The sequence below is a fragment of the Aphelocoma coerulescens genome, chromosome 2 (genome assembly GCF_041296385.1).
Source record: "Aphelocoma coerulescens isolate FSJ_1873_10779 chromosome 2, UR_Acoe_1.0, whole genome shotgun sequence".
NCBI lineage: Eukaryota > Metazoa > Chordata > Aves > Passeriformes > Corvidae > Aphelocoma > Aphelocoma coerulescens.
In genome coordinates, this window is record NC_091015.1 from 141,599,181 (window position 1) to 141,625,918 (window position 26,738).

The following is a 26,738-nucleotide window of genomic DNA, read 5'->3' on the forward strand; positions in this document are numbered from 1 at the left end:
TTCAAATATAAGCCAAGAATTTAAAGGGAAAATATTTTTTAGCAGTGCTCCTCTATCCTTTTCAGGTAAGAAAATGTTCAATTTATGTTCATAGTTTTCAGTGCACTGACTGCAACAACCCACTAGAAACCATAACTTTAAGTAAAAGAAGACAGAGATACACTTTAACATATTTACACTGATATATATTTGGAAAGCATTGATTTTTCTCCTTGTGCCTTGAGCAGAAGTGAAATTTGCATGTCTGCATTTGTTTAACAAGAGTAACTTCAACTTGCAGTGTCTTGACATTTCCATATATCTCTGCCTGCATGCTACCACCATTTGACTGATAGTTGCATAACCCTAGGTATAGTGGTTGTTTTTCAAATGTCTCAGCATAACAGGCAAAGAACCAGACTCAATGTGTACTCCACAGAAACAGAGATGTTAGGAATCCTAATAAGACACTACAGTAACAGTGACCCATCCTAGCTAAGGGGGATCTGAAGACTACAACGCAGCAGAAGATAACACTCAACAGCTGAGCCTGATTTGATGTCTGGCATGCTATTACTTAATAATGTATCATGCCAGACTAATATCTGTCTGTCTTCTGGCTACACTGCAATCAAAGTAGTCTGATTACATTATCTTTGAGGACCTGAATAAAAAGCTGGGGTTTGTTTCTTGTACTGCTAATATAGTAACAAATACTGCTGTGCTTATGCCCTGAAGAGTCTGACTTTTATTAAGAGAGAGAAGAAAAAAAAATTAAGGAATAATTAGTATATAAGGATTACTTATGTCTCAAAGAAAAAATTAACCAGAAAAATAATACTGTATGCATAATATGTTGTAAATGAATGATACATGGAGTCAATTACAATTTTCCCTACAAATACATAGCTCTAGTAACTTGCAGATACAGATCTTCAAAGGCATTTGGAAAAGAAAGACAGAGTGACCTTTAGGACAGTCGCTGAGTTGTTATTACACTGAAAAAAATCCCGTTTTTACAGAGGTTTTATTCACAACAAAATTTCTTGCATGTGTGCCCCTGTGTGACAATATTAAATTTTTTAAAAATACTTTGTCTACAGAGCCTAGCATATTAAAAATTATAATAAAACCTTCCATGTATTTTGTTTCAGTAGAAAACTGGAGCTGGTCCAGGGTATTTCACTTTGTAGCAGGGAAGAAGCAAGTCGCATTTATGGAACTGCAGTCCATCTCTGAATTACATGTATTTGACTCAGCAGCAACTTACAGACAGAAAAGTAAAGTTTTTCCAACAGTAAATCTTAAGAGTAATAGCTTTAGCTAGCTGGTACTGTGGGATTAAACTTCTTCAGTAGCTCATCAGCCACAGTTTAGCCCAGACAAAATAAATTAAGGTCAGAGGTTTGGGTACAGCTGCCTTTAGCTGATGAGTTCTGGGATAAGCAGTGCAGGTTGTCTGTTGCTGTCACAGAACAAAAAAATGTGCAGAACTGCATGTTTCTCTTCAGTGTATATGGATGAGCTTAACAAAAGCTTTCTCTTCACCCCTTCCCCATTAACTTTTTTGCAGAAGTTTGTCTGTTCTAAATTTTTAAGCATATATTGGTATTCTAACGTATTATTGAAATAGCTTTTGCCAGACCTACCTGTGGAGTGCTTACTTTTCTTAAACATTTCTCTGCTATGCTTTGATATCTGCTTCACCTGCTGTGCCTGCAGTCACGCAGGGCATGTTCTGCGGTTGCTTCATCCCATATTCTCATTTGAGATGTTATCAAAACTTCATCAGCTGGGACACGGTATTGCAAATGGAGAACAAAATAAGGTAGCTAATGGGACAGTGTCCAGGGAGGGACATGGACAATGACAAATGGAAATACAATGGAAGGAGTAATAAAGATTGGGAGGTAAAGTTGAGGAAGGAAAGGGAAAGAAAAAGCAGAAGATCTGGGGACACAGGGCAGTGATAAAAGCATTCTGGAAGTAGAATGTTAGGTCAAGTTCTGTGGAAAGGGGAGTAAGGTAAACAGATAATGGCAGAAAGCAGAGAACAGAAAAAGGGAAGAAGGAAAAGAAAACAAAAACAAACAGGAAGCCATAGTGAGCTTTTTAAATATTTTAGAACATGTTCACCTTAGCTATAACAGTGAAAAAAATAGCTTTGCCTATTTAAATAATAAAGGTTTTTAAAATCGCAGGATGAGAAAGGAAAACCACCTTTTCTTTGAACTTTTAACTCTTCTTATTCATCTTCTAACAGGAAAATACATCAGTTAATTTCAACTGATGCTGTCTGTTTCACCAGAGGTAGGTAGGACCATGGGGATTCTTGCCCAGAAAGTATCCTCTTTTCTTATATGCAAAAATTTGCTTAATTCACAAGAAAAAACATTCTAGACACTTCTCAAAACTCATTAGTGACATAGATAGAACTATGTGATACTAACTGAAAATACAAACAATAGATAAAAATGAAACAACTTGATGAAAACGGTAATGGAATTTGAGAATTCCTTGCAACGCTTTTTTTCCTTCTTTGAAATGTCAGCATGTTTCTATTTGAAATAATAAAATCAAGCAAAATATCAAGATCTGGTTCCTAAGAGCACATTTCATTAGGAAGACATTTATTCCCTTTTCAACCAGTCACAGGAAGAAGCTATCGAGTTACTTAAAGATACCCTAAAGACACTCTCAAGTATTAGAACCAGACACCAGAATAGCAGACAGCTCCTTACAATATTTTCCTGGTAAGGTATTCAAGTTAGTTTAATAAAAAAAAAAAAAAAAAAAAAAAAAAAAAAAAAAAAAAAAAAAAAAAAAAAAAAAAAAGGCAAATATAGCAAATCTAAGAATATGGCAAAGCAGCCTATTTTTGGCTACCTCTTTACAGAAACCTGACTAGTAATCATATTCTGAACAATTTAAAATAAACATGCATAGATAATTCTGGAAGATTCAAACAGTCAAAGTGCTATCCTCCAGGATTAAATAAAATTCTGCAGCTGCCATCACTTATTTGAGCTAGTACAAGCATTTCAAGATGCAGACATAGAAATAAAATGTGTCGCAACACTTTGAACATAAAAGCTCAATACACAAACAGAGTGTGGAGTGAACACACACCATTTATAAAAAGACAATCCTATTTTATCCTAATAGGTTTCATACACATTTTAAATTTCAGTGGACATACGAGAAGAAAAAAAATACTGAATATCTTAGAGAGCTTGCCAAAAATCAACACTCAATCAGCCACCCAGAAGATAAATTTCAAATAAATGCTTACTCAAGTTTTACAAATCGGCATTTGCATTCAGAAAAACACAAAATATAGTGGGCATCAGCCAAGAGTTTATCTTACCACAGACCATATGGGAGGATGTCCCCATAGACTGCGTATCTTGTACTAGCATGGCATCTGTAGTACATAGCAACACTTTATCTGATGTAATAACACCTTCTGCTCTTAGCCTTTCCAAGTTATAAAACAAACCATTAAGTGATTTCACCATGAGCAGCCTCATGGAACACAGACAGGAAGGGATGAAAATAGGGAGTTATCACTCCGCATGTCAGGCACCTTGTAAGTCAATATATTAAAAGTTACAGCCTAAGTTATCCTTTTTTTAAGAAGACCATATTGTTTTTAAAAAGAAATATAACTAGCAAATTGAGTGGAGCTCTTTGGTTCCTTCCAGTGCTTATGCCAGTAGATCAGTAAATACAGTAAAATCAATGTAAACCTCAGTTATCAAGAAAGTGCTATCATGCTTTGAAATGGTTCTACTAGGTAGAATGTAGTAATGTAACTAGCACCATTCACAGCTGCGGGCTACAAATTCTGAATCACAAGTCTGGATTTATCCAAAGAAACAAAGACAGAAAAAATAAACCCATCCAATATTTCATGAGTCTTCATCACAGGAGAAAATAAGTGTAGAAGAAAAGATACACTAGAAACTTTTCTGGTTTATCAAGCATTTTCTGACACATGCTCTTTCCTAATAAAAATAGTCCACCTGGCTCTTAGCTTGTCCTGTCCTATGCTAAAAGCACTGAGTAGGAAATGCTCCACTGACGTTATAAACCCAAAAATATAATAAAAATGTCTTCAGAGTGCTACGTCTTGTGAGAGCTCCCTTATATAGTCTATATCCAAAATGAAAGCTCTTCTAACAAAGCTAGTCCAAGACAGGACCACATCAGATGTCAGTTTAAAAAATTTCAGCAGTGATGTCATGTTCTCACACAACAGGGTTTAATCAATTACATTAGTCTTGTTTTATTGCAATATCAAATTTAATATACTATTGCTTTAACATTCTTCACTGGTATGTGAAGACCGCTTGACCAAACTGTGTTCATCAAGTACCTGAAATTATTTTTCAGAATTATAAGACATGGATTATCCAGAAAACCCAGAAAATCAAATTTCATACTGCTTTTCATTAAATATTCTGAACCTTAAAGGCTTTGACTGTCTAATCATATCCCTTAACACATAAAATGCATCTCTAGGTAATCTAATCCTGTTTAAACAGGCGAAACCCTTTCAGAGTTTTCTCAACATCTGTAAAAGATGTTTTGTCTTTTGGCCTCAGATAGAGATAACCTTAGAATATCATAGACTTTTCACCCTCAGAACTGCTTTTGATTAATATTCTGAAAATCAGAATTCTTTCCTCTTTAATAAATATCTACATAAAAGACTATTTCAAATTGGTTTTTTAGAGCAAAAGAAACACAACTGCACTGGTTATAAAAGAGGTCCTCTAATTTTATGCAGATCCTCTGAATTTCCTCAAACCATCCTATCACATTGACTGCTGAGAAGATTAGAGTTTAAGGATTCATCATTTGAGAAGTTCCAATAACCTCAACAGGGTTATGGGTCCTGAGCAGCCTGAACAAAAATCATATGATCTCCAAACATCTGTAGGTAAGTGGTCAGCCCTGAGCAAGGCTTTTGAAAAACTCTTTTTTAATTCAAGTCCTAACATTCCATTTGAATTTCCATTCATGTACCAGGATGCTTTTTGTATATTTTCTTAAAAGGGATTAAAGAGACAGAAGATGCTTTCATGTATGTTACATTCATGCTGCAGACTGCCCAACATCTCTAAAACTTGTGGTGGGTCAGTAGTCACCTCCTCCTTGAAAACTGTCACTCATGTCCTACTCCCCTTCATGCAGTAAGGTCATTCCAGAACTAATCATCAGTAACGAAAAAGTAACACATCTGCTTTCAGTAGAACTGCTAACTCAATTAATATCTAAAGGATCAAATAAAATCTTTAAATAACATGTCTTAGTTTAATTATCTGTCAAGTCTTGCCATATGAAACACACCCAGGCAACAAATGTGATTATAATGAAATAGGAGGGCCACGCTTTTCCTATTCCACCCTCACCCTCATTTTCAATTTGAAAATAGGTCTTTTTGGTCTAAACTTATAAGTAATAATATTAAAAGAGGTAAATTTATGGCTTAGTTTTTTGGCATTGCCTTTAATTTTGAATAGAATTCTCTAGGCCTTTTTTTCCAACTTGGAGGTTTTTTACAAGCGCTCTTCCCTATAATTCCTATTTCCATCTGTGACTGTTTCCTTCCAGCTTTGCTCTCAAAGGAGGATAAAAAGATAAAAAAGATTCAGAGATGGGGCTGGGAGGCAGAATACTAAGCTTTGCAGGGATGTGCCAATGTTCTTCCACGACATTGTTGTTGTTGTATGTGAACAAGATCACGCAGAAAGAACCAACAACACTGGTCTCTAGCCGGAAGTAGAACAGAAACTCTTGGTTAAAGAGTAGGAAGAAGAGAGAAAAAAAAAAAAAAAGAATGTGTAACAGAGAAGACAGAACTGACTAAACCTGTGCCAGAAGAAATTACTTATTCAGATTTTTTTCAACAAGAAGGCAGAGATATCAAGTTTCTGCTAATCTTTGTCAAACAGATGACATTTATTTGTGAGATTCAGTGAAGGATGTCTTTTCTCCTATTTACTGGTAGCCCAAAGAAAGCTCTATTTTACAGTTTCTGTTTGATATCGAGGTAATAAATGCTGATTCCAGAAATGTTCTCCCTAGAAGGGATTGTTTATAACAGCTGTGTTCAAACCACCCTGGCTTGGGAAGGGAGGAGGAATTTTCTACATACAGCTGCAGGCCTTGACTACACAACTTCCAAATAACTCTCCATGATAATTCTAAACAAAAAGAAAATCATAGAATGTAGGATATTATGGATTGGAAGGGAATTTAAAGATCAGCTAATCCCAATTTCCCTGTCATGGACAGGGACACTGTTCATTAGACCAGGCCTTATCCAGCCTGGCTTTGAACACTATGAGGGTTGGGGCATGCCCAAACCTCCCTGGGAAACCTGTTCCAGTATCTCACCACACTCACAGTGAATAATTTCTTCCTAATATGTAGCCTAAGTTTCTCCTCTTTCAGTTTGTACCCATTACTCCTTGTCCTATCACCACAGACACATCAACACAAAACAATCAGTGGAAGAGTTGCCACGCTTGCTTTGGTACTGTTGGAAGCTGGGATTAACCCATCCATTCCATTTCACTCAGTAATAATCAAGGGCCCAGCTGTTTCACCATGAAACAATGGGGAGGTACAGCATGGTGAGGACAGGAAAGTATGTCACCAGAAAGAAGCAAGACACATCAACACAGAAAATGGGTTTAATGAAAATAGACTCCTACTCTTCCGTTTGTATTTTTACCTCGTCACCTGAATTTCCATTCAAACTGCCTCTGAGCTCTAATGCTCTTGTTCTGCATAGGCAGTAAGCTGAATTCCAGCCTATGTCAGCAGGATATAATGCTGCCTGTGGAGTTGCACAAGCCAGCTCAAATACTGGACGCAGTTCTACATCTGCACTGTAGAAATGTTCTGCCACAGCTAATTAGACTAACCACTGCATCATGTCGTGGGAACATTCCCTAGGAGAGTTCCTGAGATCTGACACTACATTGCTCTTAAATTTTAATTTCCAAGGTGGTGCATCTTTTGTTGAACCTAGACTGCTTCATGGCCTTTGAAACACTATGGATGCTGAGGTTTCCCACCTGAACTGACTCAGAATACCCAAACCCATCAATTTGTTTTTGGTTGGGCCCTGGCTACTATCACAGGCTCCTGGATTCTTATTAAGTTTCAGGCTATTTTGTGAAGCACTTCATAGTTATCAGCAAACACAACTGTCAGCTTCTGTTCCAGGCACATGCCCAAATTACAACATACTCCAATAATGAACCCTGAATGATATGGTACTATGGGAGCTGAGTCTTAAAAATGCCCTGTCTTGTAATGCAAGCTTATTTCACTTGCAGTGATTTCCCACATCTTCCTACTCTGTTATACCAAGAAATCTCTTTACTGTTTGAAACTCCCAGCAGTCCAATAGTTTTATAAACAGTTACAGAAACAGTACCTGCTATTCCTGAGCCAGAACAGCCAGTTATTACTCATATCCTTCACCTGGAGGTTTCTTCTACATTCTCCAAATATTTCACTTTCAAAAATTATCCTTTCACACTTCCATTTACAAGTGATACTCTGGTACTCTCAGGACTACTTTACACTGCAGGGTGGATGAATTTACCAGTTCATATTCCACTAATGTCTACCTTGACATGAGGAACTTCTTTAATAAGTTTTCAATTGAGGTGAAAACAAATTTGAATTTTAAGTCTCCTGAATTATGTAAGAAGATAAGCCTCTCTTACCATGCATACTTTCCTTCTATACATTCAGTTTTTTTATTCTTCATCTAGATACTGTCCTAAAATATCAAATATTTGGTTAGGACATCAGCATCATCGTGTTTATGCTCATGCCTGGTTTAAATTTATAATCTGTCATAACAGTTCAAGTTTTTTTCTACCCACTTAGCAAGCTGCCCCTCAAGAATCCCAAACCATAAAAATCTATTGCAGGGATACACAATCTCTATTGAATAGAAATAATGAAAAATATTATTAAAATGTTCTAGAATATAATCACAACTATAAGGTTATTCAATTATTTCTCTAAGGAAAATCTGGACTTCCCATATAATGACATACCACCTCCTTAAGACACTGGTATGCTTATATATTTTTCTGAGACTGTAAGGGTTGACTTGAGTGTGTTCAACTTTGGAGAATTTTGGCATGCAAGCAGGTCAAAACTAGAGAAATGGCTGTCAGTGCTTGAGAAGGGAAAATTGCATTGCATTAGCTATTGTAAGCTTGCCTTTCCCATTTAATCTGTGTTTTTTTCTGTGCAACACTAGTTTAGCAATATTATTTAGCAAAACAAGAGGCTCCTGCAAAACTTTCCCTAACCTAAAAGGAATGGAAAAATATCCATTTCCATACAGCCTTAGTTACTACAGAAGAAATCATGACCCCACTAACTTACTGTCTGCTTTTAGAAATAACCTTCTCTTTGGATTCTGTTTCTGAATGACAGGCTCCAGTTTATCACAAACTGCTTTCCAGACATTTCTTCCAAGATTTCAACATGCATTATGCTATATTAGCAGGATTGCAAACAGACCTGGAATCCCTCTGTTGATCAAGTTGTGATGGAACTTTCACACCTGTCTTTGTTTTCCTTTGTTCTCTTTACTTACTCATACCTAGCCACCAACCCAAATAACATCCAGTAGATGCCCAGTATGAAGTTCTGTCAAAGCTTTTCCATACACAGTCTTTCAGTTTCTGAGCTGCTTTGCACTGTTGTTGCTGCAAACAGACAGCAATGCTTATACATCACATAACCAGCAGAAATGAAAGCCACATATTAAACTTACTATTTCTTTACTTTGATTTGTGACATGAACAGTAATTTGAATGAATGAATGTTCAGCTTTAACCTAGTATACAGCTGCTGATGCAAAAATACTTTTCAAAAATTAGAGAAACAATGCATATACAAATATTTCCCGAAACTGAAAAATGTTAAATAGGAATAAAGTGGCAAATAGCTTTCAACTTCAGCAGGCAGATTTACATTGTTGTTAAATCTCTTTTGATAGTATTAAATAGGGCCACGACTCAAAGTTTTTAAACACATGCTGTACTTATTTCTATGGAAACGAAAAGTTTCCTTTCATTTAGAGCTGCACACCAAGCAAACCTTACAAAATCTATATAACCTATTTCAGAAGGAAAAGTGCCCAATTCTCACAGTCACTTATCACATCACACCAGAAGTGCTTTCATACGTCCAACCTACACACCTCACCAGCTAAACTCCACAATAAATGAAAGGAAAAGAAATAGCTTGAGGCATTTCCTTGGACACTAAACAGCCTGTCACCAAGGGGATGAATAAGGACTTGGGATTCATAAGGCTGACCCCTGAAAAAGCTCTCCTCCATGTACACAATCACCAACCCCATGAACTGTATGTGCACACATACAATTACAGGCAGAGCAGCACAATCAAGAACACACCAGTGACTGAATGGCTTGTTCTCAGGTACCAGGATCACTGCTCTTAAGTCTCTCTTTTGAGAAGAAAAGTAACTGATCAGCATATTAAAAAAAGGTATGCAACACTCCCATTATGCATTATTCAGAGAAATGCTTCTGTTTGAGTATATTTTGAAGGAACATTTAGAAGTGGCCCCCAATGAAAAACCTTTCACTGTTCCTTGAAATGAAGAAGGATCATTTTCAGATCAAATCACAAAACTGTCTGCATGTATAAAGGAATGAAACATTTTAATTTTAAAATCATGCACAGACAAAAATAGAAAAAAAAAAACTTCACACACAGGCTATTTTTCTGAAAGTATCTGCTGCACATTCTTTGTTGCAATTGTCTGATTTTGCATTTATTCTGATTTGTATTGCCACTCTAAGCTCTTTGAATTTTATTAGGAAGCTATGAAATCTAGTTATATTCAAACAAAACCTAAAGGTAATTTACTTATTTACTTGTTTATTTAAAAGCCTTTTGGTTTCTTTTGAAGAACTCCTTAAAAAGGAAATTTTACAGACATCTGCCTTACAAGAGTGGCTGATGTGGGGTGCCATCAACTAAAAAGTAACTTCTCAAATCAGGAAAGCTTCAGACGTTCCTGGTAAAAAGAAACGAACAAAACTGACACCAAGGAAAATAGCTAATAACAGAATTGAGCTGTACCTAGTCTGTTGGTCTTGCAACTTCATGGACTTGGTTATCAATTCAAGAACTCAACCCTACCTAGGTTTTACCTCTTGACTGTTGTCAGACAGCCATCTACCAGAAGGCAAAAGAAGTGCCTCGTGAATAACAAAGTCAGATTCAACCCAGCTGTTTGAAACAAGAGATGCCAAGCCCACAGCACCAATCACTTTTCTGGAGCCCCATTACTCTCAACACTGTCAACATGGTCTCAGACTGTCACATTGCTCAGAGAAGCTGCAGAATACCCCATCCCTGGAAGTGCTCAAGGCCAAATTGGATGGGGCTTTGAGTAACTTGGTCTAATGGAGGGTGTCCCTGCCCACAGCAGAGGGGCTGGAACTCAATGATCTTTAAGGTCACTTCAAACACAAACCATTCTGTAACGCTATGAATAAGCCTCAAGTATGTTTTACTAATCCTTTACCTAAATCTTACTTTTATAAATGTTTTTTTGGACACTTATGCTTTTCAAGTTAGTCTGAAGCTGATCCTTTCTAATTTTAACAACAACACACTGAATAATGCAGACTAATTTCAGGACAATGTTCATGCTCGTTGTCATGACAGACGTATATCCAGACCAGCAGGAATTTCTGGAGCAACACACACAGGAAGGTGGGCAGCTGCAGAGGACCAGGTCATGGGGAAACTGTCCAGCAGCGTGGGGAATACACTAATTTTGCTTCTCTACTTGCAACTTCTTTTATACCCATACCAAACACCAAATCCATGCCAGGTAACGCCTTTTCCCTGAGAGCCATTCCCCTCTGCAGTCTTTACAGAAGCTAGGATGTGTCATGAGAATCCTCTCAGGCTTCTTTTTCTGTTTTATTCATGCCAGTGTTCAACAGATGGAAAATACCAAAAGCTGATTAAGGTAAGCAGGCACTGAAGGATATTCAACCCATTGCACGAACCAAAAAGAATTAAAGTGTCAGTTTTTGAGTCATAATTTACAATAGAAACTTCTCCTTCCATATCTAAATTGTCCTGTATTTTTGAAAGGCAGGCCAGCTAATATGAAAGGTATTTCTTAATAATGTTGGATTTAATTGCATAAAGTAAAGAAAAGTGCATTTCACACTCTTAAATTATGGATTACAGTCATCTTCTTCAACTGAGCTATGAGATCATACAGTGCATTAAATGTTAATTAGGATATTTTCTTTCAGTTTCTCCATAAATTTAAGGACATGGAAATGAATTCTGTAGAACAACTTGGGGCAAAACTGTCTTCCCTTTTCTATGATGAAAATGACAGGTATAGTAGCAGTGCACTTGAACAGAGTAAAAACTGTGTAAAATTGAAACTGACTTACAAAAAATTCACTGATTCAGAAAACATGCCAGGAAAATATTTGAAATTATATATTAAACTGGATAACAGATATTTAACTGCTTTGGAGAACTCTGAGTGCCATGATTATTGTATTTTTTAAAAAGATTTTTTTTTTTTTTTGTAAAGCACAAAATGCATTTCTGATGGCTTAGTTGAAGTCACATTATCTTAATGGAACTCTTCAGTAAACAAAACTGCAAACTAAAGATGTGCAAGCCTCATAATATTTTTTTAAGTACCATTTATCCCTGCTCCAGACTCTTCTGCTTCAAATAACAATAGACAACATAAGAACAAACATGGCGCATATTCCAAATTAATACCACATTATACAGCTAGACCACTGACAAATCAGTTTAAGTAATGCTTTGATAAATTTTTAACCATTAGAGGTTCTACACCTCACTTCTAAACATAGCTGAGCCATTCAGCAATAAACCTAAGACAGTGATTCAAGTATTTTGACTATGACTTTCAAACCTTTAGAAAACCAGCAGAGATACAGAGATTGAAATCCTTTCTTCAGAAAGGTTCAGTGGGAAATGGAGGTATTTCAGTAGGGCAAAATGGCACAAGGGGATTAAAATAGTCAGTTGTACTAAAAAGCAGTGCTGAAGCATTGTAGCCAAACCCACACACTACACTGCTGGTAGAATTTATTTTTACATGTCCACCAGGTTAATACCAGGTTATCTTGAAAGCCAGAGCTGGAAAAATAGGACATATCTCATAAATCACTGTAACTGTCAATTAGTAATCACAGCAGGTGAAGGCCTTGGAAGTAGCAAGACAGCCATCAGCTTGGATGACTAATGCAAACTGATACTCTAAAAAAATCTAAAAATATGCATATCTGAAAATGAAATATATTACCTACATGCTATTACTTTAAAAGCAAAAGGAACCCATTCCCATCTCTCAGTACCTTCTTCAGAACTACAAATTACCCAACTAATGTTAATGAGATCAGTCTAATGAGATTTTATAATGGATTTTTATCTCTACTGTTGCAATAATATTTCAAGGAACTTATTTATTGCACAATTGTTTTTGATGGTTTCTACAAAAATGCTTTAAATTTTGAAGTCGTGTTTTTGTAAGATTTTTAACGTGAAACTAAGTATAAGCTTACATGTATGATTATTTGGGAGTAAATATAATCCATATAATAACAATACTCAGATGTTCCACCTGTCAAAAATAATACAATCTAAAAGCTGTAATTAAGTGCCTAGTAGCCTTAGGTAGAGCATGACTTACAGATTCAGAACCAGTTCCCCCAAGAATAATGAACATTCCTACAAATGAAGAAACTAAAGGCGATAAAGTAAGGCTTAATGAAAAAAAGAGAAAAATACTTGTTGATTATTCACAGAAAACGTGGACTTCATAATTTGCTATACTCAGAAATCTGTGCATTTTTTCTGCTGAAGTCACCAATGCTTCCTCACCACAGTGCTTCATTATGTGGTATGTTTCTCTGACAAAAAATGATTATTTCTTTTTCTTTTTTTATCATTAGCTGTCTGCCTTTGAATTATGTTATATAGCTTTACAGTGACTTTGTAAGGTCTTCACATTCTTTTACTTACTTCACTGTAACTGAGGTCTGTGTTTACTAATTCATCTTTATTTGCAACTGGAAGATGCAAAGATGTTAGCTACACTCAGGAGACACTGACATGAATTCTTGAAACGTAGAGGAGTTACAATTTTCCCTTTAGCAAATTATTGCATGTTTCATTTTCAAGAAATGTGAGTCCCAAGGCAAAATGAGAGTATTAGACTAACTTACTTGCTTACAGAATAAGAACTTAATAGTCAACATGCAGCTTTTTACTTCTAATAATCTTAGCTAGCTAAGTTTAGTTTATGTAACTTCTGGCTAAAACAAAAGCAGAGTGCAAGCGAACAGAGTAAGCTTGGCCACCTCATTCTGTCCTGTCTTGGACTTACAAGCTGACAGAGCTGTTAAGATGATTCTTCTGGTTGAGGATAAAGCTGCAAAGAGGAATGGAGTGAATGTTAGGTTCCTTTGCGAGCCACTGATGGTGAGGAGTAGCACTGGTAGCATTTTGCCAGGTTAGTTCATGGACAAATTAAGCAGTATGCCAAGCAGAGAACATTCTTTCTGCTGGTTCAGATTTCATGCAGGTCATGTTTCCATGTCAACACTGAAAGGAGTGGGTCAGTCAAGCAAAAACATATACCTGAACTTCAACCCCCTGACAAAGATATGCTCCCCACTGAACCCATCGAACAGCTCATTTGTTATCCTTACTTAGTGCTGTTGTACCAGATGGGGCATAAGATGAGCTATTGTATTGCTCAAAAACATGCAAAAATATACCAGGTCTAGGGTAAAAACTATTTTAGATATTTAATATCATCAATATGAACAAGATCTTTAGTCAGTGGTACTATGATGTAATCTCCCTTTCTTAGAAAGAAAATTATGAGTTCTTCTGAAAAAGAGAGTCTTTTGAGCCATGCACATTCATGTAATAGTACTCTGCCCTGAAGTACATGCACAGGAAAAATCCTTTATAGACTGAATTTGTAAAAATCAGGCTAACTGGTAAAATTTGTACACAAAGTCTGAGGTGCCAAACCAAGTAGTGTACACTTGATACAATACCTTTGCCCCAAAAAGTCAAAATTTTCTTCATATCTACAGCAGATTATACTGCTAGAAAAACAAAAGTAACTCCTGTCTATTCTGCTTGCCCTCCCTACCTGCAGGTCGGCCTCAAAAGCCAGAACTGCATATGTGTGTTTGGGGTTAAATACATGTAACCAAGTGCAGTAAAAGTGCATATACAGAAAAAAGGTCAGTTGTCAGAAAGTATTGACAACTGCCAAATACTCTTTAATAATCATGTAAATACACAGAAACACATATAAATTTTGGACATAGTTATTTCTGGTCTTAATAATTCAGTGTATGACATTCTCAAACTCTTGTTGTCATTTCTAAGAATGTGCGTTGTTAAAAATGGAAGAACACAATTGTTTGAATTAAATGATCGCCAAAGGAAAAATAGACTATCAAGTTACTGAATTATTATTCTCTTATTTTCTGTTCATAAACATTGACAAAATAAGGGTATCCAACATGGACAATGATAAATACATTAAGAGCCTTAAGAAAGGAAAGAGCAAACTAATCCCTCTGCTCGCTGGTGAGAGCAGACGAACGCGTTGGTATAAGCTGACTGATGTCACCTTACTGCTCTCCTCAGTTACTCACTAGGAGCCTGTTGCTGTATTTTTTTGATTCAGCAGAGCTAAATAATTCATCAGGGCACAGCATTTTGTGAGCAGGCCAGACTGCAGGCATCAGGCCAAGACCAAGGTCGCCATGGAGACCTACATGCAGCTTCATCTCCCTCTCTAGCAGAGAAAGACTGTGAAAAATGGCATCAGTTGAGCAGCCGTGTTCATTTCAGCAGTGAACAATAGGTATAATAAAATAAGAAAAGAAAAAAAAAAGAAGCAGCAAAATAAGGATATAAAAGCATCTGCTGTAGCTGCATTGAAAGACTTAAATGACAAATGAGTCATTAAGTAGTTCCTATTTGGACTGCCACAACTATTATTTTACATGAAAGAAGTACTAACCCCTCCATTATTAGTAAGAGCTATTGCTGCTCTTCAAACAAATAGCTTATCCTATACATTTCAGATGGAAAGTTATTAAAGATAGATTTTCTTTAGAACTCATTTAAGTTACTAAAATAGATTTGGAGGGGTAAAATAAAATCCTAACATAGAAATAAGATTTATTGCTTAGATTTCTTTTACTCTCTTTTGTATAGTTTCTGTCGAATACTGATTTTCAGAGTTCTCTCATCACTCTTTAAAAAGACAGGCATATTTATTATGAAACACAAAAAAATAGCAGTCAAAAATGGAAAAATAATATTACATCAATAAGGAAAAATGCTTTTGAACTGTGTTAATTGAAGTTTTATTTCTTACTAAATGTTTTTCATTAGCATGAAACCAGCATTTTTGTATGCTTTATGAATGAAAAGAATGAAAGTATATTCTGATGTATTTATAGTAGATCAGGTTAACTTCATAAACAGTATTCTTTTCCTTTTTTCCTGCTGTACAGTGCTGTTCCTTGACTACCTCGTTCTCCAGGCACCTGTTATTAAACATCACCATATTTTATTACCCAAAATCACCTCTAAAGCAAGAGCCTGGTCATGTTTTTATTAGCTATATAAAGTATAAACCTTAAAAAGCTGTATTCTACAACCTTCTAAACTTCTTGATTCTTTTTCTGTCTCACTTGTAAGTCTGTTTATTCCAGAAACCATATAAAACCCCTCCCTCTAGCACATTCCCACGTCCTCAAGCTTACACATTTATTGGAAAAAGTGATTCTGTGGAATGCTGACATCACACTAATACAGCATAGTACTATATATATAGCCTTTGCAAGCCACAGTGAGCTCTCTATAGGTGATAATGGGGAAATTTACAGTATGAGACCACAAGTACGTAAGTGAGAGGACCACATGACTTCTGTGTGGTAAATCTGAAAACAGAAGGAGAGTATCTCTGACTGCTTACCCTGGAAGGTCTTACAAGAACCTCCCACTGCCTGCCATACACACCCCTGTTAGGGTTGCAGAACCTATGTTTATAATGGACCAATTATTTTAATTTTTTTCTCTATAACTGTTAATCCCACCTTCTGCTTAGGCTCAATGTTTTCTAGCAATATTCTTGTCCATCACTTCTCCTTACAGATTTTTGGTTTACTAAACACTGCAGTCAAAGTACAGGAGGGCTGAGTGGAAATAATCAACCTCTTCTGATTTTCAATACTCCTTCAGAGATTCTCCGTGTTCAAATCAAAGTTCATGAACAGAAGTTCCACTACATTTTGCAACAGTGTCCCCAGTGGCAATCGCATGTATGTAAGCCATATAGATTCTACTGAGGTAACCCTGATAGATGAAAATTAGAAATTAGTGCAGTTCTTGAAAAAAATCTGAGGAAATAAAAGACAGGCAACCCCTGCTGTCGGAACCACCAGGCCTAGTCTAAATCCCAGTCTACCCACCCAACCCCACCCTATCAACATATTTCTTTTGTCTTTGAAGTCTTACTATTAAGGAGGCAAAAGAGCTAAAAAAATACTTTTTCATGTTCTGGAGAAGATGGGGTTTTTTTAAGAGTCATATATTGGCATGAAACAATTCAGAAACCTGACTCATCATTCCATATTTTCTGGGCAGAAGGCACGTGGGACATCTTCTCACAATTTCATCACACCAAAAACAAGAGTTCCCTTGTCTAGAAAGAGACTGTTAAAACACAAAAAAAAAAATCTCTGCTGATGCTCTGACACACTTCAGACAGAAAATTAAAACAAGTATAGTCATTTTGCTCAATTATGAAGTGCTAAAAAACCTCTAAGTTTAGAGCCTTGCAGCTCAGATAGGGATAGCATGATCTGTTGCTGGAAGACCAAAGGCCACTTCAGGAGAAGGAAGACCTCTGAGCGGAGTTTTCATTCTTGATGATCTAAATGCAGCCTTCTAAGCCAGCTGGCCATTACATTTATTTCCCATTGGCTTTGACAGGTCTGGTTTGCTTCCAAGGCTGCACATAGAACAGCCTGGTTATCATGGATCTGAAGACCTCATTATGAATGTGTAAAAAACCCAGATATGGTTAACACAAACACCAGCAAGTGTTGGGCAGTTGAGGAAATGTGCTGATGATTCTGATGCCCATGCTGATTTAAATGGACTAGAAGAGATTTAATTTCGAATCACAGAATATTCTAACTTGGAAGAGATCCACAAGAATCATTAAATCCAACTCTTAAGTGAACAGCCTGTATGGGGATGGAAGTCCCAACCCTGGTGTTATTAGCACCATGCTCTAACCAGCTGAGGTAATCTATTCCAGAGACAGGCCTTTTATCCTCTCATAAACATAGAGCTTGTTAAAAAAAAGATTGTTATTCACCTGCCTTAAATTTATCTATTGTCCCCTGAATATTGCACTTCCAGCCCTTAAATCCTTGCAGTTACTGATGTTAGTAAATCTTTTTTCTAAAAACTGTTCCTTGTAAAAAGAAAACTATATAATAGCTTAATTTATTTCTAACATGTGCAAAGATATAGCATAAATGAGAATCTGTTGACATATTTTTCCTTTAGAACACAGCATAAGTGGACATGGAGAAAAATATAGAAAGAACAATTACCATGAAAATTTGCTAAAAATGTAACAGATTTATTCAGTGACTGCTGAGGGTATATGTCGAAGAAACAAAGGGAATAAAAAAAAAAAATCACATTTCCTGACATACAGCTTCCTCTCATGTTATCATGATCATGTGGGACATAGAAGACATAGGAAATGGGTTCTTTGGACTTAGTTTTCAGCTACTGACCTGCTTTTCCAATCTTCTCTGAACAGGAACCCTATAGCAGACATAGATGTTATTTACAGAACTCAGGATTCTTTTAACACAGAAGAGGGTAAATAAATAGTTATTTACATTAGGTGCATTAATTTTGACCTTGTCCCAAAGCAATTACTTCTTTCTTCTTTATGCTTTCAGGGGAAAGGAAATATGGGGTAGAATGTACAAGCCCTTGTCTTCTATCACAGGAAGCCATAACATTAAACAGAGGAAGGCAATTTTCTCCTTTCTTTCTGGTTGCTTGGGTCTCTTTCCATCTCCAGGTTCCTTTAGCAACTCTTAAGCACTCTGATGTTAGTTATTTGATCCCCATTTCTTTTTATCCTGTGTAACACTTGCAGACAGTGTGGCTTATGTGCTAGTGTACACAGGATTTTAAAGCACATTAATAGGAGAATGTGTGACACTGTGGTCTGACACTGTTCTTCCACAGATATGAATCATGATCTCTGATTCTGTCTCTTGTAGCAAGATTTGGGCAGATTAACTGACATCAGTTTCCTCATGTATATACCTGCGACAGACTAACAAAAGCACCTAATGAAAATCCCATTTGACAAAGAGTGCATACCTTGGTCAAAGGTCTGCTGAAGTTTCACAAGGCTAGAATGGTAAAAATGTATTAGCATCAAGCATGGTGCATTGTGGCTTGCTTTTGACCACAAAGATCACATTACCAAACATCTCACTTATACCTGAATTGCTATATATGAGGAAGCCTTCTGGAGCAAGAACTTTTGGATCCATACCATGATTCCTTTACAACTTTACCACCACACCATAGTAACTGCTATGCCGTGTGATAGATCCATAGAAATCACTGGGGATGGTGAGCATTTGCCAAATGGGATAATTAAACAAAGATTGATCACATCTAGAATGTAAAAGTGGTACAGACTATGGCAGAGTGATTGAAAAGAGTGTCTGGAACAATGACTAGTGTTTTTCAGCATATATATACAAGGTTTCAATAAAGGTCCTGTAAAATGCTACAGAAAGTGCAGAGATAATACTTTTACTCAGCATTATTATTGTTATGAGAATTTGTTTGATGATGTTTGTCGAGCATTTTGAACAACGGCACATTTATATGCAGTAATACAAAAATACTGTAATACAGGATGCAGACAGGATGGCTGACCCCAACTGACCAAAGAGATATTCCATGCCATTTAGTGTCATATTTAGCATCTAAATCTGGGAGAAGAAGAAGGCATGGGGGGACTTCCAAAGTTATGGTGAGTTCCCAAGTCACTGTTATGCGAGATGAAGCCTGGCTTTGCTGGGGATGGCTGAACCATGGGAAATGGTGAATACCCTGTCAGCTCTCCTCATTTACACAGCTTCTGCTTTACCTATATAACTGCCTTTTCCCCAACCCACAATTTTTGTCACTTTCACCCTTCTGATTTTCTCCCCCATCCTACTGTGGGAAGAGTGGGATGTGTAGGGCTCATCTGCTTCCTCGGGCTAAGCCAAGACAATTGCTTAACAAAATGCTAGGCTCGCTAGCAAAATGAAATACAGCAAAATAGACTTTAAAGTTCGGAAGGGATCTCCTCTAGATCTCTGTCCAAAAGGAGTAAAGTGATATAGGTTTGGACCTACTCAAGCAGATATTAATTTTCTGTCTTTGGATATGGGGATTTGGGGGTCAGGCATGGCAGTGTACGATTGCTGTTGGGAGTCCAATCAAAGCACAGCACAGGTAGAACAAGTAACTTTCAGGATATCTGTGTTTCACTCTGTACTGTAGACAGATCCACCTTGCATATCCCAAACAGTATCACAGACCTATACATCACTATAGTGACATGAGTATCTCATATATTTTAAAAGAAGCACTTCATTTGGTCCTTGGCTAAAGAAAGAAGCAGTAACACTGCTAATGCCAGTGGAGTGGTAGTGGTGCAATCCATCCCATGCTCTCCTCATCCACATGGAAAGGAACTGCAAATAATTTGTCCCAGGAGCAATTCAAGCAAAAATGTTAGGTCAAAGTAACAACATTTACACCTTGTTCTGCTGGTGATCATTCAGATCAGAATAAACAAATTTAAGGGAGAATAATTTCAAGTTGGTGCAGAAACCATATTCTCATTCTATATCATGATGAGATACAACAAAAATATTTCTAGTGATGTGGTATATATCTACCTGGTGGATATAGATAAGTTAAACATATTGATAATAATTTGCCACACTTGTAAGTGGCTTAAACTTAGGCACTACCTTGAAAATTGCCAGACACCTTATTGAAAAGATTCCTAATTAGGTTTCCCCATCTCAAATAGCTGTGTTGCCTCAGTTGATATTTTCTTGCATTTTAACATTTTCTAAATAAAAAAAAAAGAAATAGGTCTTAATGACCTGAAGATAACTTTGTCAAGTACATGAAACATTTCTGGAAAATTATCTGCCACATTATCATCCTGCAAGAAATACTCCCCTGAATTACAGCTACCCCATGGTCTGCAGCATTCAAGCTACAGCACTGATAAGAATTAGTAAGAGCTAATCCTGCAAGCAAAGAGCAAAGAGCAAAGTAATATGAAGCACTCGAGCTGGTGACAGGGGATTCACAGCTTCAGACATAACCCCTCCCACTTGAAGTGAAAGCTTTGTAAGAGAAGTGCTCCAGGTGAAACCACAGGCACACAGGGGTCAGAGTAAAATTCCTGTTATTTTCAGTCAGGACACAATTTCACTGTAGGGATTTCATTGTCACTAGTCTCACAGTATTTTCAATATCCTTTCTTCTACTTAGAATAAAGAAATGATGTTAAAAAGCAGAGCGAAAGAACCACATATTATATGGTAATAACTATATTTACATAAAGAACAAGGGAGGATCTGAAAAACTGCAATCCAATAACTCTGACTTCACTTTTAGAACAGAAATTGCAAATACTTTCTACGACCTCATTTACAAACTTTAAAACTGTATGCAGCATAGAACAGCCAGAGTAACTTAAATTCATTGAGAAAGAACAAAAACAAAACCAGCAACACTGTATGTATTGCTTATATGACAGACAATACATTTTACACAATGAGCACTTTATTTGCCTCAGTTTCAATTCAGTTAATACTGCATCACACAGCAGTTTCACCTACAAGGTCAGACATTAGAGAAGTTGCTCACAGAGATTAAGACGTAGCTTTCAAAACAAGAATGGAGGGTGTCAGATCAAGAGAAAACATTTGACTTGAGTGGGAGTAATAAGCCCAGTAGGTATCAATAGCTTGATTTTGTTTACACAGATTATACTGAAGGCAGTATTTCACAGGCTATCAGAGAAGGCTAATAATATCAATGACAAAAAGCCACTCTGGGCTTTCTCCTTTCAAGATGCTGACTGGTCTAGCTTTCCTAAACAGAGTTCTCAATAGCATGTTTTAGATCAAGGATAAAGTCCCCTGTTATGTACAAGGCCTAGCTTTATAAAGAGACATGGAAAAGAATAAAGCATAAGAAGATTCTAAACACCACTCTGAATGTGGTCTTAAAGGCTAATATTGCTACATCATTGCTACTACAGGAGTTCAGAGGGCTGCTAGCACATAAAACAAGTTGATCATCCCAGCTCAGTTCCCAAAAATATAGTACAGATAAATTCTCAGTGATGTTCTTCCTTGGCAGTTTTGGGAAGCACCAAGCAATGATGAACCTTGGAAAGCTCTCTTACCTCATCTTCAGCAGAACAGACTCCGGAAACTGGTTTCTTCTTTTCCCTGAATCATATCCCAGATATTAATTGTGTCACCAGCGCATAACTGTCCACGTACCTCAAAGGGCCTTTGGTTTTCTCTCCAAAGGGGGACACATTTTCCAGCAGAATTTCATCCACTGTGAGACTTTACCCCGAGATAAGGGCCAGACTGTGAGGTGACAATGTAACATTTGCATCATCCACAATCCACAATCTTAATGGAATTTATGCGGTACTGCAAACATACTGCAGGGATATGTTTCACTAGAGCCATCTGTGTAGGTTATGATCAAAGGTAACAATGTTTCTGCTTCAGCTGATTCTATTTTTTCACCTCCACACTCAGGTGCTCCTTCTATCTTTAGAGAGACCCTTTGTGGGACTACAGCTGAAGAGCTGAATCTAACCCAATTAATACAATCAAAGTGCAATGTCTGAATAGATTATCTCCTCCGTCTTTTCAAAACTGAAAGCCACACAATCCACTGCTTTTCTGACATAGAGCCTGTTTCTCTTTCTTTTTTTGAAATTCATTACTTGCTGTCTCCTTTCTACCCAAGAAACGTTTTCTGAATTGTAGGACAGAAATGGGGTGGCTGATTTAAAATACTCTCTATTACAAATACATATGGTTAAAATAATGTTAAATTCCCCATTTGCATTCTTGAGCAAATAGAATCCCTATTGGCAGGTTTTCCAGAGGCCATCCTCTGACTTTCAGCTCCTGATTCATGACATGAATTCAATCAGTATGGTAATTCTGAAGTTTCAGTTTATATTGTTGGTAGTCTATAATGTTGTGTTATTCCCCCTTCAACCAATTTTCACTGAGTATGTATCAATCATGGGGATTTTTCACATGAAAATATTATCTAAGCAATCAGCTACTAAGCAGTCCTATCTTGTAAAATTTCATGTATCTCAATCAAAGTGAAATAAAATAAAACAACAAAATAAATTAAAAAGGACCAGATTACATAAGAGAAGGGAGGATTTATATTATCTACTCATCTAAAAATTAATTTGTATTATTTAAATACTAGTATCTAAATTAAACTCCTTAGTTCACAAATTAATGTTAGCTTATGACTAAAAGTACACGTCACTACTGATATTGGTATTTTGATATGCTGCTTTTGAAGTTCTGATCCTGAACCTCTGTGACAGTGGTACTACCTTACTTACAACACTATTTTTCTCTTATAAATGCTACAAAATACCAAATCAAGAGTACAAAGTCACACAGTTTAAAAGCAGTAAAATCTGTTTTCCTTTTCCTATTGGATAAATTGCAACACCTATAAAAATAAAAGCTATATTTCAGAACAATTAGCATCTAAATCTCATAATCAAGCAGGTGTCTCCTGCATAGTGATGCACAAGGTCAGCCAGTTAGCTACTGTTAAACAGTTTAAAGGCGTTATGCAAATTGTGTAACGTTAACAGTCATCATATAATGAAAAACAGTGTTTGTCAGCAGTTAGAAGTACTTTGACCTCTTGAAGTGGCAAGTTTTATCAGGAGCAAAAATAGCATCAAATACAATTTTGAAAACAATCAAAACTGGAAAGAGGTATGAAGTAAGCAGTTTGGCTAGTGATTGACAGCTTTCATGTTAAACTTTTGGAAAGCTTCTTGAAGACTTGGCTTACTGTATAAAATGAAAATATTCTGTTTCTTCTTTAACTGTGAATTTCTCACTCTTGTTTCAAAAAGAAAAAAAGAAAAAAAATGTGAACCGAAGGGCTCAAAAAGAAAAAGACAAACAAAAATATTCTGAAAGCCTTTTTTTTTTTTTTTTCAAACAAGTCTGGTTGATTCCACAGGCATTATTTACAACTTTCAGCATTGAATTAAATGCTATTGGAAAAAAAGAGACTTTCACACATGGTGACTGAAAAGTGTAAACAACAAAAAGCAATGAAGCAGAGAACTGTATTGATGCAATATAGCCCACATTTTCGGTCTAATAAATAGCTATAGAGTTCGTAAGGTAGACACACTAATGCAGAAGAATAAACATCACAGTCAATGGCTGTCAGCAGAGCTATCAGCCTCTCTGAATGAGGAAATTACTGTTAGACAGAGTATAGAACAAGGAAGGAATCTAGTCCATTATTGCTGATGAGTAAAGGTATACTTTGTAAGCCTGCCCATTAAACAGTTAGATCCCATCTCAACTTTTTCTTCTCTACATGACTCCACTACTATTCTTTTTGGAAAGTGGTTCAAGAATAACATCCCTCTAATGATTTTGAACTTTCTTTTAACTACAAGATTCAGCTTATGCATAAGTAGTGTATCTCCACTTTTTTGTACCGATTTCATCCCTTATATAGGTTATGCCTATGTAAGTAGGCATACTTATATATACCATATAAGGTATATATAATATACCAGTATTTATCTTAAATATTTAATAAATAGTCATATTAAATATATATTATAATATACTTATATGAATTCCCAGCATGGAGAAGAGAAGGCTTCAGGGACCTTCTAGCAGCATTCTGATACTTAAAGGGGTCTACAAGAAATCTGGAGAGAAACTTTTGAGAAAAGTACGTACTGATAGGACAAAGACTTTAAAATGACAGAGGACGAGTTTAGATTAGATATCAGGAAGAAAATTTTCACTGTACCAGTGGTGAGACACTGGCACAGGTTGCTGAGAGAAGTTGTGGATGCCCCATTCCTGAAACTTTCCAAGGCCAGGTTGGATGACTTTGAGCAGCCTGGTCTAGTGGAAGGCGTCCCTGCTCATGGCAGGGGGTGTTGGAACTAGATAATCTTATAAGTCCATTCCAACCCAAATCATTCTGTGATTCTATAATATACTTACTTTTCATTTACTCAGTTAAAATGTTTAGTAATTCAGTGATTTTCAAACAGCTTGGAGTAAAACCTTGGATGCAATGAAATTAATGGCACAATTTCACCAATTCCATGAAATTAGAGTCTCATCCAAGTTTCCCAGTGAAGACCAGATATTTTATTAGGCTAGTAAGTACATAAGTAAACAAATAACAGTTACATAAAATAAAATAAATTAAATATGGGTGGATTCCCTTTCTTCTTCCTGTCTCTAGTTTCTTCTTATCACTGAAACACAGGTAGTATGTGAGCTACAAACAAAAGAAAGCATGGAGCAAAATTATACTCTCCATTTCCATATAACTCTGAAGGCTCTTGACTTCTTTCAACAAGAATTCTATGAATCCTTTGTTTCAAATTAAAAAAAAGTAACCAATTTCTTTTTTCTTTTATTAGTTGCTTCACCAAACACCATTACACAATTTTCAACCACACATTTAGGTATTTTATTTCTAAAAACAAGTTAAAACCTATAAAGCCCTCAGACTGCAGGACATTTAAAGTTAAAAGTCCCTGTTGCCTTTTTTAGCTATCAGGCTTTAGCCTGCTAACAGACATGATGAATTTTTCTATTGTATTACTGGAGATGGGACACAGGAAAAGCTATAATTGCTTTAAGCTCCCCTGTCCATTATCACTCATAACTTTTACAAAACATCACAGAATGTATTGTTCCAACATTTTTAAAGCTTAATTTCACCTTAAGAATCATTTCCTCTGGTGCTGAAAATTTAGATAAGGAAGCAAATATTCATAAAAACACTAAAACCCCCCCAACTTTTAATGAAACAGAATCTTTATTTTGAGCAAAGTTAAAGAAAGAACATATTTCTAGAGAATCCAAATATTTTGGTCCAAATTATATTGACATCACCTCCTCAGGAAGATCTTGCATGTAGAAAAATTCTCTAATACCTCGGTGGAAATAGCATCTAAGCAACTAATCTATGAAGAACAATGATTATATCTTTATCTGACTGCTACGACAAAAAGTGAATTCTCTCGACATTCAGGAAAATGATGGAATTGTTCACAAAGGACCTAAAATACTGGTTTATCTCTAAATGAGCCTGTGAGTGCAAAACAAGAGTAGAGCTATATATTATAAAGGAAGCTCTTCTGGATTAAAACACTGTAGATATATCACTCTTTCTTCACAAATGCAAACTTAAAAATCCACAGCAGATCTGGTCTCTCTCTAATTATACGAAGCAGAAAGTTCATTTAAATAGTACATCAGGCAGCATACTTAAGTATTTCAGATTTTGGATTAACAAATTAAGTAAATAAGCTAATTTATAAATACAAGGTGGTCAGTTACACTCTCAATCTGACAGTTAATATTACAGTTTTGAAGACCTAAAGCAAGTAGTATAAATAAACCAAAGAAATTACATACCTGCCTAGATGAGATCTAAATTCTGGTACTAATACAGAAATGCAAATTTCTGTTGACTTAATCCCCATTTCGCTTTACATAACAAAAGTACTTGAAAACAAGATAATTATTCTTGAAAGTCTAGGGCTCTTAGCCAAAGAAATTATTAAAATCTCATTTTCATTTTTATCTTGTTGGGGATTGTCTACCAGGCAATAGGCACTTAGCAAGCTTATTCTTCTAAAATATATTTTCTTACTGCTTGCTTTCTATAAAAATGCTTAACATTCTGTTTTCTCCCCTTGAGGATGACAAATAGCTGTTTAGATGTTTGTAAGTTTAGGAAGAAAAGAGAGCCTTTAAAACCATTTAAGGTAAGGCACCAAATAACAGAAGCAGTAAATTTATAAAACCTGCCCTAAGTATTTGCACTGTTAGGTAACATGTTTTACATGGATCTCAACAGGCTCTTTCCTGATCTCATTACAGCTGAAGGCAAAAGTGCCTTGTTACAGTAGAGAAATGCTGTGTTCTTTAAATCCCTAACTAAATACTTAGAATACATGAGATCCAAAGATGTACAGTACCGTTAACTTGTTACACTAAGGGATGAATATATTTAATAGTGTGCAGGGCATCAGAGTGACAGGGTGAAAACTGTAGCAATGTAAGGATGGAGTTCTGTTCTTGGTTTTGACAGGAGTACAGGTGTCTGGTGTGATCTGAGAGGATCGATATTATCCAGGGGATGGGAGATATATCATTGGACTTTTAGGAGGCCCATGATTTTCTGGAACAATATCTAGAGACCAA

The 26,738-nt window shown here is 36.3% G+C and overlaps 1 protein-coding gene across 1 annotated transcript in view; it reads right to left on the bottom strand.

Moving 5' to 3' along the window:
- Positions 1-10,250, bottom strand: part of MMP16 (matrix metallopeptidase 16) — a 134,561-nt gene extending 124,311 nt beyond the window's left edge. Inside the window, exon 1 of the mRNA XM_069006016.1 lies at positions 10,212-10,250. The gene's annotated coding sequence lies outside the window, so the exon portion shown is untranslated. The remainder of the gene's footprint in view (positions 1-10,211) is intronic.
- Between the last annotated feature and the right edge of the window lie 16,488 nt (positions 10,251-26,738).